Source organism: Macrotis lagotis, chromosome X (genome assembly GCF_037893015.1).
Source record: "Macrotis lagotis isolate mMagLag1 chromosome X, bilby.v1.9.chrom.fasta, whole genome shotgun sequence".
In the NCBI taxonomy this organism is placed as follows: domain Eukaryota; kingdom Metazoa; phylum Chordata; class Mammalia; order Peramelemorphia; family Peramelidae; genus Macrotis; species Macrotis lagotis.
In genome coordinates, this window is record NC_133666.1 from 57011558 (window position 1) to 57030809 (window position 19252).

The following is a 19252-nucleotide window of genomic DNA, read 5'->3' on the forward strand; positions in this document are numbered from 1 at the left end:
AATATATGTTGTTTTTATAGTATTATTTGATGCTTGTGATGTCTAGTTTGCCAATTTATTTTTACAAATTATTCAGATGTACAGATGTGAGGTTTCCATTTAATTTACATGTTACTGACCTATCTCATTTCTTTTTCTAGAATCCTATTGCCCCATGGATTTCTCTCTCTTCTTTCATCTTTTCCCACTTTTGCATTGAATTCATTAAATACCATAGTTTGACATTACCTGGAACAAATTCTTTGTAGGATATCTTAACATCCTCAGAAACCTGTGTTTGTGTATAAACTAATTATTGTCATGGTTTGGGGTCTTTTGACAAATACTTAAAATTGAAATATAGAATAGAAAGATCTCCCTTGAAGTAACTCTGTCTCTCAGTTTGTAATAAAATGTACTCTACAGACTCTTGCTTTTTTTCTAATTTTTTTGCAGTAAGCCTAATCACTAAGCTCTAATCACTAAGCCATTTTTTCCATTTGACTGCAAATTTTGGCTAGAATGCCAAGATTGATATTATTAATCTTTTTCAGGTATATGTCTGTTCTTCAGTCATCAGAACAGTATGTCATATTAAGAGAATGATCAAACTGAAATGCTTTGATGATCAAAAAACTGTGACACTTGCTATCTTTTTCTTCCATTCTATCACTAGTCCTGGAGGGGATTGCATAGGACTGAGGTGCTGTTAAATTTTTATTTATTTCATAGATTTCTTTGGCCAAAAAATAGTCATTACCAGCACTGCCAGCCTTCTGGAAGAAGCTAGACCTGTCCTTGGAAAGCAGAGGCTTTGTTACAGGTGCCTTGCTAGAAGCCTCTTTTGTTCTGCTGGCAAAGTGTTTGACCCTAATTCTCCACCCCAGTGATAACCCTTACCCCCAAGTTAGAGATCATTTTATTTAGCTTCTGCTAATACTTATAAGGATATATATTATCACCTCTATTAGAAAATGTAAGGCCCTTGAAAGTCCAAAATGAGCCTCTTTTACTCTTTACTTGTATTCCCAATCCAGTGCAGTCCTTGGCACATAAATGTAGTAAGGGCAACTAGGTAGCACTACAGTGAATAGAATTCTGGGTCTGGAGTTAGGAAAAGCTGAGTTCAAATTTGGCCTCAGACTCTGTGTGACTTTGGGCAAGTCACTTTATTCTGTTTGCCTCACTTCATCTATAAAATGAGGTAGAGAATGAAAAAAGAAAACAATACAAACTGTATTCAGGGGAGCTTGAGAGACTAGTATGGAAAAGTTATTTCACTAGAGAGAATCTTGTTAATAAAAGAATTAAAAAATAGAAGCCTTTTTGAAGCTTTTTAGATTTTTAGATCCAGGAAGGAACATGAAAAGAAAATATTAGTTCTGGTGGAATTTAAAGGATGCACAAAAAACTCCTCGATAGACCTGATGCACCTTTACTCCCTAAAATCTTCATTTACTATTCATGTATTTTCCTAGGTTTGTCAAAATTGGGAAATAAACTGTAACTCTGACAACAAATTATATGGAATTATTTTTGTTGACTCTTTAGGGATTTCTAGATTGATCACCATATCATCTTTTAAAAAAACACTAATTTTATTTCCTCTTTGCTGGTGTTTTTTTCCTAGATTTTTCCATCACTTCTGGGTCAAACTTGGAGTCGCTAGAAGAGGAGAGAGGCAAAGCTAGAAGTGCAGAGTTTGAAGTAGGTTTCTTGTTTAAAAAATGTGTGTCAGAAATTTGGACTGGATGAAAAAATGGAATGACCAGCATTAGCCCCCTTTTTTCTGTCTTTCCCCACATTGTGCATCTGTTAGGTTGGCTGTTATGGATTTGACAGCAAATGATAAGTCAGCCTGGAATAATAAAGGCATTTTTAATCCATTTTTTCTCCATCCTCATACCTTTTGACCTTTCTTTAGCTTTTGATATTGTCGTCTAAGCCCTAAATGTGTGTGCCTCTCAAGAATCTGTCTTGTGCTCTTTTCTCTCTCTGCTTCTTTCTCTTGGTGATCTTATTAGCTCTCACAGGGTTAATGATCACCTCTTTGTAGATCACTTCCAAATATATGAAGAGCCATTGACTGAACTAGAGTGATAGTGAAGGGAAAGAATGTTTGGATTGCCTTAGGAAACTTGGTCATTCCATGTGATTATTCTGTAAAATAGCAGATGAGTACAAAACTGGAAGAAATTCAATCCAGACACATTCTTACCTCAAGTACCAGGGCACAGCATTTTAACTCTTACTTTTGGTGATCTGATTGTTTACTTTGTCAACCCTACCCTTATAATTGTATATGAAAGAGCAAGTAAGATTCTAAGTGGAGAATGAGAAGAGAACCATTCAAGCCCCCAGGGACAGAGCTGCTTGGAAGTGGCAAGAAGGTGAAGAGAACCCTTTAGCTTTGACCTTGGTCTTCTCTACCCCCACCCCCGCATCCCTTCATCAAGCCCCCTTGTCTGGAGAAGGACTTTGTAAGCTTCAAAGTGTTTACAAGTTTTGGGGTTTCTCATTTTACCAACAGCATCATCCTCTGGTTGGTGGTTGTTTGTAGCAGTATCTGCTTTAGGAGTCAAGGAAACATTGGATGTTGATGCTCTACAGAATCAAAAGGAACTTCTTGAATACTTTGTGAAGCGGCCTTCCAGCATCCAGGAGCTGTAAGTCCCTTTTTTCCATGTCTTCTCTCTAAGCTTGATCCCACTTTCCCCTGTACTCTCTATGTTTATATAGTACTGTATGTACTAAGGGGGAGTATTTCACAGATTTTTGCAGGAATGTTTGTATGTTACTGTCAGTAAATCACTTTCTAGAAGTCAGACTGAATAAATGTTTTTCAATCAGTAACCATGATGGAAAGTACACAGTTGGGGGCTTAAGAGCTATATGGCATTAGAAAAAAACACTCTCCTCTAGTACTCTTAGGCCTAGCCTTGTGTCTACTCTTTGAGAAGCTATAGCTAGCTATTTTCCAATGACCCAACTAGTCAGGGCAAATGAGAATTGGGATAATTGCTTCAGTGCTGCATGTGTCACCAAATTTTTATGAGAATAGACTATACAAGTATAGAAAATATACTTGAAATTTTAAGAAGAAAACAAGTAGCGGATCACATCTTTACAGTTAATATAATTGACTATGTTTAAAAATGAGAGTGAAATTCAGCCTTAAAGATTCCAGTAAGGTATGTTTCATGCATATGTTAATCTCGTAAAAGATTCTTTGATAGATATGATCCTAGAAACAGTTTATTCTTTTATCTTGGAATTATAGATGTCAATCAAGATAATAACAAAGAGATGTACATTTATCAAAGACTTGTTGGAGATAATGTCAAAAATCTAAACTGAAGAGCTATTTCCCCATACTTGGGCAGTCATTCAGATGCTCTTGGTTACATAGGACAGTATGCATATGGCATCAGTTCTCACTGAGATCCCCAACCATTCAAGAGGGAATGGCCTACTGTTCTCCACAAGAAAACCAAAAACCAAGTAGATGAGGAAATGAGGAAATGTATATTGTTTGAGGAAATTAAATGTCACTTTGAATAATTCCAAATTGTGGTCTGCTGCAGATACTCATGTTTTTACCATGACTAGTCTCCCAGATACAATGTAATAGCTTGGAATAATGGAACACCCCAGTTTTAACAGGATAAAAATGGAGGTGATGCTGTGGGAAGATGGCGAGTGTAAATCAGTTGCAGCATACTACCAAAAGTGCACTTCTGTGGAGGAAAGATCTGAACCAGAATTGAGACAATATGAGAAGACATGAATAGGGTACAAGCTATACTTGTGAAGTGTGTAGCCATGCAGATGAGATCACAAATCCTGTGGTTAAAATAATTTTCTTTTTCACCTGAATATTTGCATTTTAGTGCAAATTCATGAATTATGTTTCTCAAGGAATATTTTTGAGAGATTAGTAGTTCCTTTAAAAAACCCAACTAAGCACTAAGACTTGGTTACACTCTATGATTATTCTATTACCTTATTACCAGAACTTCATATTAGAATGTATCTTTAGTAGAAAGTGACAAGTATATATGCAAATGATATGCATAATTACTGATAATTATTAGAAACAGGTGATAAAACTGTCACATTGAATATGATTAAGGGTAATAGGAAACTTTAGACATAATTATCATCTATAATTATGAATTTTAATTTAAATAAAACCTACAGTTAGACTCAGAACAATAAAGCAGAAAAATGCATTTTATGGAACATGTAAAAATTAAACCAATCATAGAACAGAGCTGTACTCTGTGGTACCAAAAGGATGGAGATTTTCATGTACTAAAGTATCATAAGAGATATTTTTTAGTTAATCTCAAAAGCAGAAATTTGACTTCATGGATACTAGTAAAAGGGTTTGGAGTTAAATGTCTAGGATCTGTCATACTTCAGTCTGAAGAAATGAAAGTTTTGACATCTTTAAGAATTCATTTAAAAATAGATTATTGTTTTAAAGTGAAACACATGCATATTTGCCTATTTTTAATGCGAATGAGCAAATGAGCACAAATTGCTCTAAAAGTCAGAGCTGTACAAAAACTCCAGCTAACACATTTGGATCTCATTGTGCACCAAAATAGACAATATCATTTTCATCATGTTTTAATAAATAAATTGGGCGGCCATCATTTGTTCATATGGAGTGGCAGTGACATGTTCTCTTCAGTGCTTCAGATCACAGCTCCTTGATCACTTCATGAATGGTCTCTGAAATTTGCTGTGACCTAAACATGCCTCCCTTTACAATTCAACTGGTTATAGGCATGTCCAGAATGAGCAAAGTTGACTATCAGAGAAAGGGTGTTCATTTTTATCTCTGATGTCATTCAGAAAGCCTCTCCAGCTTCCTGGTCAGTAGTGCTAGGCCTTCAGTGATCCACAGGGACACCCCCACCCCCACCCCGCAAGCTGTAGTTCACTATGCCATCTGTGATAGTGATTTGCATAGTATGATATTTACTTTAGTGAGTCTATTCATTGTTGGCCACCATGGGTGATACAAGGATGCAAATAAAAATTAAATTCTGAAGTAAATGCATTTAAATAGGATGGGTAACACAGTGTAGTTTAATGTATATTGAGTTTAGAGTCCCAAGGACATGGGTTCAAATCCTGTCTCTGCCACTTAATAGCTGTGCATCGAGCCTCAGGTTCATATTTGTGACATGGAGCTAGCATTTGCACTTCTAGTCAAGAGGGTTGATAAGGAAAAAAGTGTTTTGTAAAGCCAAAAGTGCTAGAGAAGTGGAATTTCTTATTATCTTGTTCTCTGTCTGGGCTATCCTGTTCAGTTCTGGGCATCACAATTTACAAAGGTCATTGCTAAGTTTAAAGATGATCAGGAAAAGGATAACATGAAGGGGATGAGGACACTCACAAGGATCAGCTGAAGGTGCTGTATATGTTCAAATCAGAGGGTGGGGTGAGCAGTTTTATGTCTGTCTTCAAGTATGTGAAGGGCTGAAGAAGTGTTAGAATTAGCCTGTTTGGCTTTGGGGGAGGTAGACCTTGGAGCCATGGAGAAAGATTACAAAGAGGCAACTCTAGTCATTAGGTTAGGGAAAAAAATCTTCCTTACCGTTAAAGCATTTACAGAGTAGAATGAGTTGCCTTCAGAAGAGGCAAATCTTCCCTCACCGTAGGTTTTTTGTTAACAATTTTGTGAGAGATGTCATAAAGAAGATTATTTCAGATTGTACTAGATGGCCGCTGACATCTTTTCCAACAAGGAGAATTTGTATTTATCTGAAATTTGACAAAATCATTTATTTCAATCTATGAAAAATTGTATTCATATGTAGTGATGGTTTTGTTGTCAACCAATTGCTCTCAACTAGCAGAAAAGTCCAAGAGACTTGGGCCTATCAGTATCCCTCCAAGTCAGATGTCTCTGAGCTTAGACCCTCTTCAGTCAACAAATGAAAAGAGGCATTAAATGTCAGGCAGAGGAGCTCATATTTTATTCTAGAGGCAACAGGGAGCCAATGCAGATTCTTTAAAGAAATTATAGAGAGGGGAGAACCTGGTTAAACTTTAGGGCCCATGGTTGGAGCATAGGATATGCATAATGATCCAAGGTGGTAAGTATGCAGTAGTAGAGAGCCAGAGAGAGAGTCACAGAGACCTACGCTCATTTTTTTTTAGGTTTTTGCAAGGCAAATGGGGTTAAGTGGCTTGCCCAAGGCCACACAGCTAGGTAATTATTAAGTGTCTGAGTCCAGATTTGAACTCAGGTACTCCTGACTCCAGGGGACCGATGCTTTATCCACTGTGACACCTAGCCGCCCCCCTAGGCTCACTTTCACACTTCATGCACTACTTATGTGACCTTAGGCAAGTCACTTTAAAGCTCAGAGAGTCAGTTTTCTCATCTGTAAAATGTGAACTTGCCTCACAGGATTCTTTTGATGACCAAATGAAGTTATGTGTGTAAAGGTTTTGCAAATCTAAAAGTAAGTATAAATGTAGGTTATTATTATTATTATTATTATTATTATTATTATCACTACCTCTACCACCAATGTCATCCAGTGATGGAAAGGAGGAGTCATATATGTAGGAAGAACGACTGGAGAGATCATTGTCTTGAAAGCAGAGAGATCATTGTCTTGAAAGCACAGAGATTTTTAGGAGGGGACTTCTGGACCCATAATAGCAGGGTGAGTGGTGAAGTCCAATGGCCTGGGAATTCTGTGCTAGGTGAGATGGATAGTAATAAGATTACCCAGAGGAGCACATTAATCATGGCTGGGGTCAGTCAGTGGCTAAAGTCACCAGATAGTATGGACATTCCATAGCTGAGCAGGTTATTTCTCTCAAGAGGGATTGGTGGCAGGGCTAATGGCAGAGCCTAGTGGTTCACTGGTAGAATAGTAGCAAGCAGGACCTGAGGTATTTCCAGTTGGGGTTGGGTAGTCAGGAAAGGTCCCTCCAATGGGAGGTAGCACTTGAGTTGATCTGTGAAGGAAGGCTAGAGTGAGTAGGTGGTACGTTCCAGGAGTGGGGAGGGCACAATTAGAAATGTGATTTTATGTGTGAGGACAGCAAGAAGCTAAATTTGGCTGAACTTGTAGTATATGAAAGGCAGCTAGATGACACAGCATGCTGAACTCAGAGTTAAGATGACCTGAGTTCAAATTAAGCATCAGACACTTACTAGTTGTATGATCTTGGGCAAATCACTTAATTTGTTTGCCTCAATTTTCTCATCTGTAAAATAAGCTGAAGAAAGAAATGACCAACCATATCTTTGCTAAGAAAAACAAATTGTTGTTTAGTAAGGAGAGTAATGTATGTAATAAGGTGATTATGAAAGGCTTTAAATTCCTAATACAGGAAGTTTCCCATTTCTGGAACTATCCCTCAAAGCAGGTATGGAGGTACTTGGGATGAGAATCAAACCTTTAAAAGGATCTTGTTAAGCTTCTTAATCAGATTTTTAGTGAGGAATTCCCCTCTGGCTTCCATATTACATAAATGGGTTTTATTTATTGATCAATACACAGAAGATTTATTTAACCCCAGCTAATGGCCATCTGATTTTTTTTCATGAATGTTTTACTTCTCAAAGGCCCATAGCCCCTTCGTTTTTATTTTTTTAAGTCAGATTAGGCTTCTCATGATTACTCTTAGATGGATGAGATCATTTTTCTAATCTGCTTTGAGCAACTGTTTTGGAAGGATTGCCAAGCTGGACAGTTGTGCTTACTAAAGATTTCCATACCTGTGTATTTGATATGGGAAGTTCACTCCTTACTATGCTTGTACTTTGTATGCATAATGGCAAAGTAAGCATTAGCATAAAATGAAGCACCAATGGCCAAATTACTAGTATAAAAGTTGGATTTTCTGAAAAATGTTCATGACTCTGGCATTCCTAAGCTATAGCCTCAGAAAATTGGCTTTATTATGATATAATAAGCTATAATATAACATTAGCCCTTGCTAGGGGAATCTAACATTAATTATTCTGTATTGTTTTTCAGTGTTGTGTTTACTTGAGAAGAATAGTAAAGTCAGCATCTAATGCATGGTAACTTCTCGCTCTTTGTTGTCTTAAATATTTCTTTATCATTTTCTTTTTATTTATGTAATTCTTCCACTCCTCTTCCTCCCAAAGCTTTCAGAAGCCACTCTACTGACCATTTTCCACATTTCCTTTCTTCATTCAGAATTATGGAGATGGGAAGCATTCAGACACTGAATGTGATAATATTCAGGTTTACTCATGATGACATGTTAAAATTGGAATGTCATCCCCTGAGCCACCTAGCTGGCCCTTAAGGCAAGCTTATATAGCTGTTATATAGCTAGGATTCATACTGGAAAGTCATTTATTTGTTTGTCAAAAGCTAAAAGGGAAAAGTTTCTTCACTGTTTCATTTTGATTGCCCACATACAGTAATTAATTACATGTTCCCCAAACAGATAATAAACATGGACTGTGAAACATGACTTTCCTTATATTTTAGAGCATGCACACGATCCATGCAAACTTTGGAGGATGCTAGGGAGCCTGCTTCTGGGAGAATAGAATCATGTGCCAGGGAAATGCTTTGGAGACCCATCAGGGAGCCTGTATCATTCGATAAATGGGTCCATTTGGTTAATCATGTATTGAAGGGGAGACTTTCAGATGGATTTTAAAGCTATTCAGAAAGAGCTATCCCCATTAGCCACTGCCTCTTTTGCCTTATTTGCTCTTGGGGGAATCAGAGGACTTTTTTATTTACAACATTTGGCCACAGACCATCCTGTAAAGAAAAAGGCCTTAAGGACCAGCTAGGTTGCTCTGTGGATAGAGCACAGGCCCTGGAGTGAGGAGTACCTGAGTTCAGATCCTGCCTCAGATACTTAATCATTACTTATCTGTGTGGCTTTGGGCAAGCCACTTAAAACCATTTGCCTTGCAAAATCCTAAAAAAAAGGCCTTAGGGTGCTCTTTCCTTTGAAATGCCATAACTCCCAAAAGAGACTCTGTCCTTGAGCTTTGGGTCTAGTCTTTCCTGTTCTAGAAGGCAATAGAGTCTTTAAACTTCTGACTTTTGAAGGTCAAGAAGATAAGGGATCCATGACTTGTAATCTAGGTTAGATTCTGCTCAGCTTTGAGGCTGGAAGGAACAAGGGATGATCTTCAGATGTGACCTTTAGAATTCCTACCCAGGTAGTCAGTCCACATTTAGACAAGAACTTGGTGTTACCAGTACTTTGGAAAGAACCAAGCTAAGTTTTGAGCTTACTGCCTCAGAGACTGATGTAGGGGAGGGAAGATTATGCTTCTAAAATGATTGAGGGGAGGATACTTTTATATATATATATATATATATATACATATATATATATATATAAAATTTTTGCTCTATCTTTGAAGTAGATACCCTTTGTAAAAGCTAGCTGATGTTAAGTTGTTAAATGGAGCTGTATTAGTCACAGCCCCTAGCAATGGGAGGGGGCAAACATAGCTGGTGGGGGCTCAAGTTCATAGTTGTAGAGGAAAAAAAAAACTGCACATCTTTTGGGTTACCCCTTTAGAGCCCTGAGATATGTAGGTAGCTTTGGGGCACATTGGATAGTGGATAGAGCACCAGCCTTGGAGTCAGGAGTACCTGGGTTCAAATTTGACTTCAGACACTTAATAATTACCTAGCTGTGTGGCCTTCAGCAAGTCACTTAACCCCATTTGCCTTGCAAAACCTAAAAAAATAAAGAAATGTAGGTAGCTTGGCTCTAGAAAAGCGGCTCAAAGTATACATGCTTTGTAGGAATTCACTAATTTCTTGAATCATTGATTCAGACCTACTGACAGGGTACTGGCAAACAAACAGATGTCTTATAGATGTGACTAATGAAACAATGTATTGGGGAGCTTTCTTAGAGCTCTAACCTAGGTTGCAATGGATAGAATACTGGGTCTGAAGAAAGGAAGACTCATCTTCCTGAGTTCAAATCTGATCTCAGACATTTACTAGCTGTGTGATCCTGGGCAAGTCACTTCATCCTTTTTGCCTCAGTATCCTTATCCGTAAAATGAGCTGGAGAAAGAAATGGCAAACTACTACAGTACCCCACAAATGGGGTTATGAAGAGTTGGACACAACTAAAATGACTGAACAATCTGTTTACTCTGATTTCAAAGTAAATCTTTTGTAGTACAAGTCCTTGACTAGAGTAGAAGCAGAGTGTTAAGCTAGGCCCCAAGGTACTTTAGGATCACTGATTTAGAACTGTGAGGGGCCTTAAAGATTATTTAGACCAGTACCCTCAATCTCTCTGTAGAAAAGAAAATTAGAACCAGAGAGGGGAAATGACTTGCCTAAAGTCACAAAGATAGTAAGTATCAGGGCCTTTATTTGAAGGCAGGTGAGTCCTCAGACTCCAGACCTGCTGCTCTTTCTACTGTACCTATTGCCTTCCTATTGAAGCAAATAATGCTAGGGCTGCCCAGAAGTAAGCCAGGTGTCTCCTTCCCCTGCCTAAGGCATAAGGAAACTCTTTTCATAAAATTCTAAAGGACATACAAAGAGAAAGTCTGCAAGATGAGTTTTTGGCCTGGGTGACCCCCTTGATTCCCCTTGAGAAAATGGCAGATGGATATGCAGCAAGGAGAAATGTGTATGTAGTAAATATCCCTGAAGCTGATGAAGTCAAAACAGTTGTACCTGGAAGCCAAGAAAATTGTTCTTCACATTTTCCCCAGGGCCCATCACAACTTCTGTCATCTAGCAGATAAGGATTTGTAGGATAAACATGTCAACATGGTGAATTTGGAGGGTGACCAGGAAAATTCTTTACAACCAAACTTGCAGCTCCTAGTGTGGGGTCTGAAATGCCCCAACATGAGATTCATTGCTTGAATGAATTCTTGGATTATGGGATTTTGATTTGGAAGGTGTTTTAGAGATAATCTAGCTCAGTCCCCACATTTCATAGGGAAAGGAACAGAATCCTAGAGAACATAGTCTTGGAGCTAGAACAGACCTTTGAGAAAGGGTTCTTAACTTTGGGTCCACAGAGTATCAAGGGGTCTCTGAATATATTACAGGGGGTCCATGAATGTGGATAGGAAAAAGTGATATCTTTCTTTGTATTAATCTTTGATTTTCATAATATTCTTATGTTTTTATGCCTTTAAAAACATTCAAAGAAAGGGTCCACAGCCTTCACCAGATTGCCAGAGAGCTCTCTCCTAGACATAAAGAAGGTTAAAACCTGTTGACATAAGTATAACTGATCCAACCCATATATTTTATGAATAAGGAAACCATGCCTGCAAAGGTTAGGAGACTCTTAGCTAAAGTCACTTGTGTAGTAGGTGGTCATGTATTCCAAGCTAGGGCCTCTGACTCTTTTCCTCTTCACTGGATTGACATTGAAATTTCCATTAATTAAGAAGTCAGAATTTGAATCATGGTCTCTGATGTGAGATACTGTGGGCTTGTCATTGTACTCTCATGGGCCTGAACAAGAATCCCCTTCACACTATGTGTTCATCTAGCTTTTCCATGGATTTTAAAGCAGAGGAAGGGCCACCCTCTGACTTCCCGCTGATATTGTGTACTTTTCACATAAATTTTACTGCGAAACCTTTCCTTAGTTCAGTACCAAAATATGGTAATATACCTGGGAACTGAGGTCTCTAACTCACTTTCAGTTGTTGTTTAGCTCAAAAACCATATCCTATGTACTTCCCCAGCTTCTATTACTTCTATTACTTCTTACTTGCCCCAAATACTTCCTTTTCTCCTGGAGGGCAAGAAGTGCCTAGGACTGTAGGACTGTCTTTGTCCTCCTGAGACTTGGACAATAAGGCAATAAGGAAGGCCTTTTAAGCCTATACAGTGCATGTGGACAAAGCTGTGGTCCCAATTCAAGGGATTCTCATTTACCCTGGAAGATAGGTGATGGAGAAAAAGAGCAATTGGTGGAATAGGTAGGGAAAGCTAGGCAAGATGAGTCACGTTGGTAGAGCTGTGCATTTGTCTAACCATTCTGGAAGCAGAGGTATCATTTGGAACTCTAGCCTCCAATTCACTCAACTAACCCTCTGTATATACTGGTTTATCCAGAGCAGCCAGAAACGTGGAGTGACTGAGATCTCACAGAGCTACTCATGAAAAGTCAGTCAATGTAGGCAATGACCCTCACAGTCCTGTCGGTCATTAGGTGGGAAGGAGAAGGGAGGGGAGAGGACTTTTCAGGGTGGGACACCCCTGCATGCACCCCTTTCCCTTACCTAGCTCCCAGAAGCTCAAACTCTTGCTTCCTGCTCATGCTCTCTGCTCACCTACCAGGTTCCCCAAGTCTTAAGTCAGAGTCCCCAATGCTGACTGCCTCCCCTCTTGGATTACAATCTATGTCAATCTCTTCTTCTATTTCCCTAATGCTTGGCTTTCATTTGACCTAGATATTTGTCTGCTGCCCATCTGAATAGGACGTGACTTGGTGGTCTGCAAACCTTCCAGTTTCCACACTTGGCTGTGTGATCACTGGTAAGTCGTGAAACTTGTTTTTTCACCTCTCAAGTAACTGCTTTTCTTGGGAGGTAGGATGGAAACATCATGATCCACAGTAAAGGAATATAGTCTGGTAAGGTCAATAGTCAGGAGTCTGTCCTGGGAGCATAATGGAAGATAGTGCAGAATGAGATTTGGGGTTCTGGTGCAGGAGGAGGATGGACTTGTATGAAATATGGAGCAGGGAGTGTGACCAGGGAAGGCAATTTTTAGCTGGACTGTTCTTGAATCCAATGTCCCAGGTGTTCAGAATCAAGGGTCAAGTGTAATGATTGATACTCCCTTCAGTGAAGCAGCAGCTTCTATCCAAAGGTAGGGAGAGGCAGAGAGAAGGGGTGGCAGGGTTGATGCTTCCTTTTTTTCTCTCAGAAGTGACTTTATCATCATCATCTTCATCTCTAAGGAGAAGGCTTTCTCTCAAGAGCAATAGGTTAATTTTTTAATTTTTTTTTTTGGCTTTTTGCAAGGCAATAGGGTTAAGTGACTTGCCAAGGTCATTATTAAGTATCTGAGTCTGGCTTTGAAGAGCTTCCTGACTGCAGGGCCAGTGCCTTATCTACTGCACCACCTAGTTGGCCCAGGGGCAGTCTGTTAAAGAGATAGTAAATCTCTCAAAATTGAATGTCCCTTTGTCTGCATAGAAAAATCTATCTTAAGTGAGAGAAGGATTTATGGCAAGTAGTTTATAACTTTGCAACTACTGAGAAAATGTGACAAACAAGGAGGAACTCAAAGCTGTGGCCTAAGAAAGTTCAATAATTTGTACTACTTTGATGGGGGCAGAGAGACTCCCTCCTTTCAGCCTGCCGCCCCCCCCCCAGTCTTTATCTGTTTCTGCCTTTCTCCTTCCCTCTGGCTTACACTTTGTTTGTCTGTCTCATTCCCCATCTGTCTGTTTCTATCTCTGTTTCTGCCTGTTTTCTCTCTATCTCTCTTTGTCTCTCTGTGTTTCTGTCTCTGCTTGTCTTTCTGTTTGTTTCTTACACTCTCTCTCTCTGTCCATGTTTTATCTTCCTCAGTGTATCCACTTGTCTCTTTGAGCCTCCTTCCATCTGTATCTATTTTTTCTTTTTTCCAGACTCCCTGCTGTGACTTTTTCTCTATCTCATGGTTCCTCTCCATATGTCTGTCTGTCTGTCATTGTCTCTTTATTTGTCTCTTCTTCTCCATGTCTACTTGTCTTCTTTCTGCCTTCCTCTGTGTGTGTGTTGGTTTCTATATCTCTCTCTGTCTGTATCTTTCTCTTTGTCTTTCCCACTCGATGTCTGTCTGTCTGTCTGTCTCTCCCCCCTCCCTCCCTCTCTCTCTCTGTCTATCTCCGTCTCTCTGTTTCTGCCTCTGACATACCCACAGCACATCAATTCACCAGTAAGGTGAGCTCTACACCAGCTTCCACTCAATGCTAGGGAAGTTCTGCCCAGCCCAGCAGGGCCCAGCCTGGGATCTGTACTGGGGGCTTATGGGAGAGATTGGAGTGACAGGGGAAGTTACCTGTTTCAAGGATGTGCTCAAGGGCCAGGATGAATGAACACCAGACCTTATACTAGTTACTTCGCAGGATAATGTAAGGAGAATAGAAACTTGAGTTTTGCTGCTAGTAAGAAGAGCATGCCGAGGGGCGGCTAGGTGGCACAGTGGATGGAGAACCAGACCTGGAGTCAGGAGTACCTGAGTTCAAATCCGGCCTCAGACACTTAACAATTACCTAGCTGTGTGGCCTTGGGCAAGCCACTTAACCCCATTTGCCTAGCAAAAACCTAAAAAAAAAAAGAGCATGCCCTGTTCCTCTGGGCCTGCCTTGTTGGGCTCATCTCTACTCTGGTTCTTTCTGCTGCTGCCTGAGCCTCTGTTCTTACAAAAAAAAAGGATCCAGGGGAATATTGAGTCTAAGTGCTACTTTTCTGATGTCTTCAAGACATTGCATTGTGAAAATGGAGATTGCTGGGATCCTGAACTACTGATTGGGACTATGGTCACCCTGCTTCCTTGTTCTGACAAATGGGAATCCAAAGTGACTGTCTCTGCTCTCCCTCCTCCCATCCGAATGCCAGACAATAGCCTTTGCCTATAAAAAGTGGCATATGTTGCCATGATGCCCAGTTTACCAACCTCCCAAAAGTTTTATTGGCTTCACCATTTTGTAACCTTATTCACATAATAGGATGACAAAGTAAAACTAGCTATTAGTATCTTTTCCTCTTTTCCCTAGCTTGCTCTTTTGATTACTTTGTTTTATATGGTTTTTTGGGGGGCAAGGCAGTAGGGTTAAGTGACTTGCGCAAGGTCACACAAGTAGGTAATTATTATGTGTCTGAGGCCGAATTTGAACTCAGGTCCTCCTGACTCCAGGGCTAGTACTTTATCCACTGTGCCACCTAGCCACCCGTTTTATATGTTAAAAGTAAAAAAAGGCAAATATAAAAATAGAGTCAAATGTTGCAGGTTTGCAATCCCCATTGATGAATAGCCAAAGGGCATATATCATTTGGAACTCTAGCCCCCAGTTTACTCAGCTAAACCTAAAATACCATTTCTGGAAAGGTGGCCAACCAAATTGAGGGCAAAGGCCCATATAGATTAGAACATTTCTATGAGTCCTTTTTTAATTGCAGCAGAAAACTGGAAGCAAATCTGCTGTCCATACATTGTGGAATGTTTGAATAGGATAGGAATTTAATGCAATTTTATTGTGCCATAAGGAATGATAAATAAGGCAGATATAGAGAAACAGAGATCTGTATTAAATACTGCAAAGTGAAATGAGCACGAGCAGAACCATGTAAGTGCTGACTAATAATATTAGGAGAAAGAACCAGAAAAACCTTGCAACTGACCAAGTCAAGAGGTCACATGTTGACCAAGAAGAAGCAAAGTAATCAGCCATTCTCAGACATGTGTAGACATTATATAGATTTGTTTTGCTTGACTGTATCTCTTCACTATGATGGAGATCTTATGTTTGGGCATAGTGGGGTGGTACTGAGTTGGTAGTGATAGAAATGACTTGGAATCAGGAAAACTCCAGTTTAGAGTCTCTCTGACACTAGGTATGTTAACAATGGCAAGTCACTTAAATCTCTTTGTGCCTCAGTTTCTTCATTTGTGAAATGGAGCTAATAATAGTGCCTACCTAACAAGGTTGTTGGGAGGATCAAATGAGATAACAGGTAAAATATTTTGCAAACCTTAAGGCATTTTATAAATACTATTATTATTCTTGTTATATGAAAAATTAAACCCTAAAAGCACAGTTTTCAAAATTTACAGGAGAGGATACAATTTTTTTTTTGTTGCTACCTGGCAAACCTAAGCTTCTTTTTAAAGAAAAGTATATAACAGAAATCCAGTTTCTTTCATATTCCTCTTATTCTCTGGATCTTCAAACATTTGTGTTCAATGATTAGCAAGATTAAAAAAAAACCCTCTAATTTTAGAAATTATTGACTTAAAAGTGGAAAAACTATTGGACAGTATACATTTTTATTATATTTTTAAAAATTGCTTTTAAAATCCCTCCTTCTTGCCCTCCCCCACCCATTGAGAAACTAACAACAAAATCCATTACAAATATGAACAGTCATACAAAACAAACTCCTTATTCTTGAGTACATCAGCTATTTCAAGGGGAACGGCCTGCTTCATCATGAGTCCTTTGAAATTGTGGTTAGTTATTTTAATCACTTCTCTCCTAAGTCTTTCAAATTGATTATCTTTACAGTTTTGTTCCTATCGCAGAACTTGGTCTTCTGGTTCTGCTCTCTTCACTTTGTGTAAGTTCATAGGAGTTTTCCCAGGTTTTTCTGAAACCATCTTTTTCATTATTTCTTAGGTTCTTATGAAACACAATAGTATCCCCATTGCATTAATATACCATACCTTGTTTAGCTATTCCTCAATTGATGAGTATCACTTCACTTTCCAATTCATTGCTACTACAAAAAAGAGCTACTATAAATATGCAAATACATTTTTTACATATGGCTATTTGTTTTTGTTTCTTTGAGCTCTTTCACATTCAGACAGAGTAGAAAATTGCAGTAAAAGGGTATCACAGCTTAATAGCTATTTGATCTTCCTTTCAAATCATTATCCATAATGGTTGGATCACTTCACAGCTCTACTCATGGTTCATTACCCAGAGTTCATTCAAGTTTTCCCACAGCCTACCACATATTTCCTTTTTCCCTCAACTTTGCCAATCTGATGAGAGTAATATGGTGGTACTTCAGTTATTTTAATTGATAAGAGCATTTTTTTTTCATATGGATATTGTTAACTTGGATTTCTTCCTCTGAAAACTACCTATTGCTATCCTTTGACCATTTATCGGTTGAGGAATGGCTCTTATTCCTAAAAATTTGACACAGTTCTCTATCTCAGAAATAAGATTATCAGAGAAATTTGTTGTAGATTTTTTCCATTTGCCCAATTCTCTGATTTTAATGGAATTGGTTTTAGTAGAGCAAAAACCTCTTAGTGTTTTGCAATCAAAATCATCCATTTTATCTCCTTTGAGCCGTTCTATCTCTTGTTTGTTGATGAACTCTCCCCCTACCATATATCTGAAAGGTAATTCATTTCACATTCCTTGAATTTACTTATGATTTCTTTCTAAATCACATACCCAGTTTGAGCTTCTCTTGGCAAATGGTCTTAACTGCTGTTCTATATGTCATTTGTGCCAGATTATTTTTCTGTTTTCTCAGCAGTTTTTGTTGATTAATAAGTTCATGTCCAAATAGCTAGAATCATTTGGTTTAACAGCCATAAGCTACTATAATTGCTTGCTTTCTGTATATTGTGTGCCTGACCTTTTCAACTGGTTAGTCTCTCAATTTCTTATTCAGTACCAGATTATTTTGGCAAAAGACAGCTTTTTAGTATAGTTTCACATCTGGTACTGCTCAGTTCTCTTTTTTTACATTTTTTTTCATTGATTCCCTTGTGATTCTTGACCTTTTTTTGTTGACCAGATGAGTGTCTAAAATGATCCTTTGATGGTTGGTATAGTACTGAATGAGGGAATCTAAGTAGTATTGCCATTTATATGAGTTTGATCTATTCATGAATAGTTAAAGTTTCTCCAGTTATTTAGCTATGCTTTTATTTGCATGGCATTTTGTGGTAGTGTGCATAAAGTTCTTATGTGTATCTTGGCAGGTAGACAGACTCCCAAGTATTTATAATTGTGTGTGGTTTATTGTATGTATTTATATTTATATTGAGTTTAGTTATTTTAAATATTTTAAATTTCTGCATTTACTGGCAACATATAGAAAACTGATGATTTCTGTGGGTTCATTTCATATCCTTTTGCTGAAATTGATGTTTGGTTATTTTAGTTGACTCTCTAGGGTTCTCTAAGGTATCACCTACACAAAGAGATATAACAATTTTTCCTCTTTACTTATGCTTATTCCTTCAATTTTGTTCTTGTCTACAGGCAGCACTTCAAGCACAATATTGAATGTTAATAATAGATATTTTGCTTCACTTCTGATGTTATTGGAAAGGCTTCTAGCTTGTTCCCATTAAACTTAATGCTGGTCTTGGTTTTTAGATTGGTACTACTTAAAAGTTTTAGGGAAAGCTCCATTTATTTCCATAATTTCTAGCATTATTTAAAAAATAGAAATGGATGTTATATTTTTTCAAAAGCTTTCTTATCCATCTATTGAAATAGTCATGATTGTTGTTGATTTGTTATTAATATAGTCAGTTATAGATTTCCCAGTATTGAATCAGTTTTGAGTTAATGGTATAAATCCATCTTGTTCTTTTTGATCTAGTGCTATAGTTTCTATGCTAGTATCTTATTCAAAATTTTTGCATCAAAATTCATTAAGGAAATGAATCCATAGTTCTCTGTTTTGTGTCTCTTTGCCTTAGGTATCAAGACTATATCTCTATAATATTTGGTAAGACTGCTTTTTCTATATTTTTTGAAGAATCTATGACATATTGGACACACACACAGTGTTAAAATAAAGGACTGGAATCGAAATCTAATTACTTCAACTGTAAAAAGACAGGGATTGCGATCATAATCTCAGACAAACAAAAGCAAAAATAGACTGAATTAAAAGAGACAATCAGGGAAACTACATTATGCTAAAAGGTGCCATAGACCAGGACTGTCCAACCTTACTTTTAAAAGTTTTTGTTGAAGCAAGGGACAATACATTTTGATTTGCCATTTTGATTTTGACATTTTTGGCTCTGTGGTAGATCGGCTTCATTTAGTAAAGCATTTAGTAAACTCACAGAAGGCTGCATGAAATAGCCCTGTGGGCCTGCATGCAGTCACATTTTGGACAGCACTGCCATAGATGATGAAATAACATCACAAATTTTTGCAGCAAGTTTCTCTGATAAAGGCCTTATTTCTCAAACATATACTTAGAATAGTACAGAGTCAAATTTGTAAAAATAAACCATTCCCCAGTTACTAGATGGGTTAAAGGGTATGAATAATTTTCAGAAGACAAAATCAAATTTATCAATAGTCATGTGAAAAAATGCTCTAAAACCATTATTGATTAGAGAATTGCAAATTAAAACAATTCTGAGGAACCACATCATACTTCATCAGAAATGAGAAATGCTAGAGGGGATGAGGAGAAAGTAGATATACTAATGTAGTGGAATAAAGAACAGGTCCAAACATTTTGGAGAACAATTTGGTACTATGCCCAAAAGGTTGTAAAATTGAATACCCATTGACCCTG

The 19252-nt window shown here is 38.1% G+C and overlaps 1 long non-coding RNA gene across 2 annotated transcripts in view; it reads left to right on the plus strand.

The window, feature by feature from the left end:
* Nucleotides 1-18468, plus strand: part of LOC141498559 (uncharacterized) — a 30995-nt gene extending 12527 nt beyond the window's left edge. Inside the window, exons 2-5 of one of the 2 annotated variants that reach the window (XR_012471686.1) lie at nucleotides 1610-1686; nucleotides 2510-2645; nucleotides 12416-12500; nucleotides 18414-18468. This is a non-coding gene — a long non-coding RNA (uncharacterized LOC141498559). Of the gene's footprint in view, nucleotides 1-1609; nucleotides 1687-2509; nucleotides 2646-12415; nucleotides 12855-18413 lie in introns of those variants that run through there. The other variant, XR_012471685.1, reaches the window with a different exon arrangement.
* The last annotated feature ends 784 nt before the right edge of the window (nucleotides 18469-19252 follow it).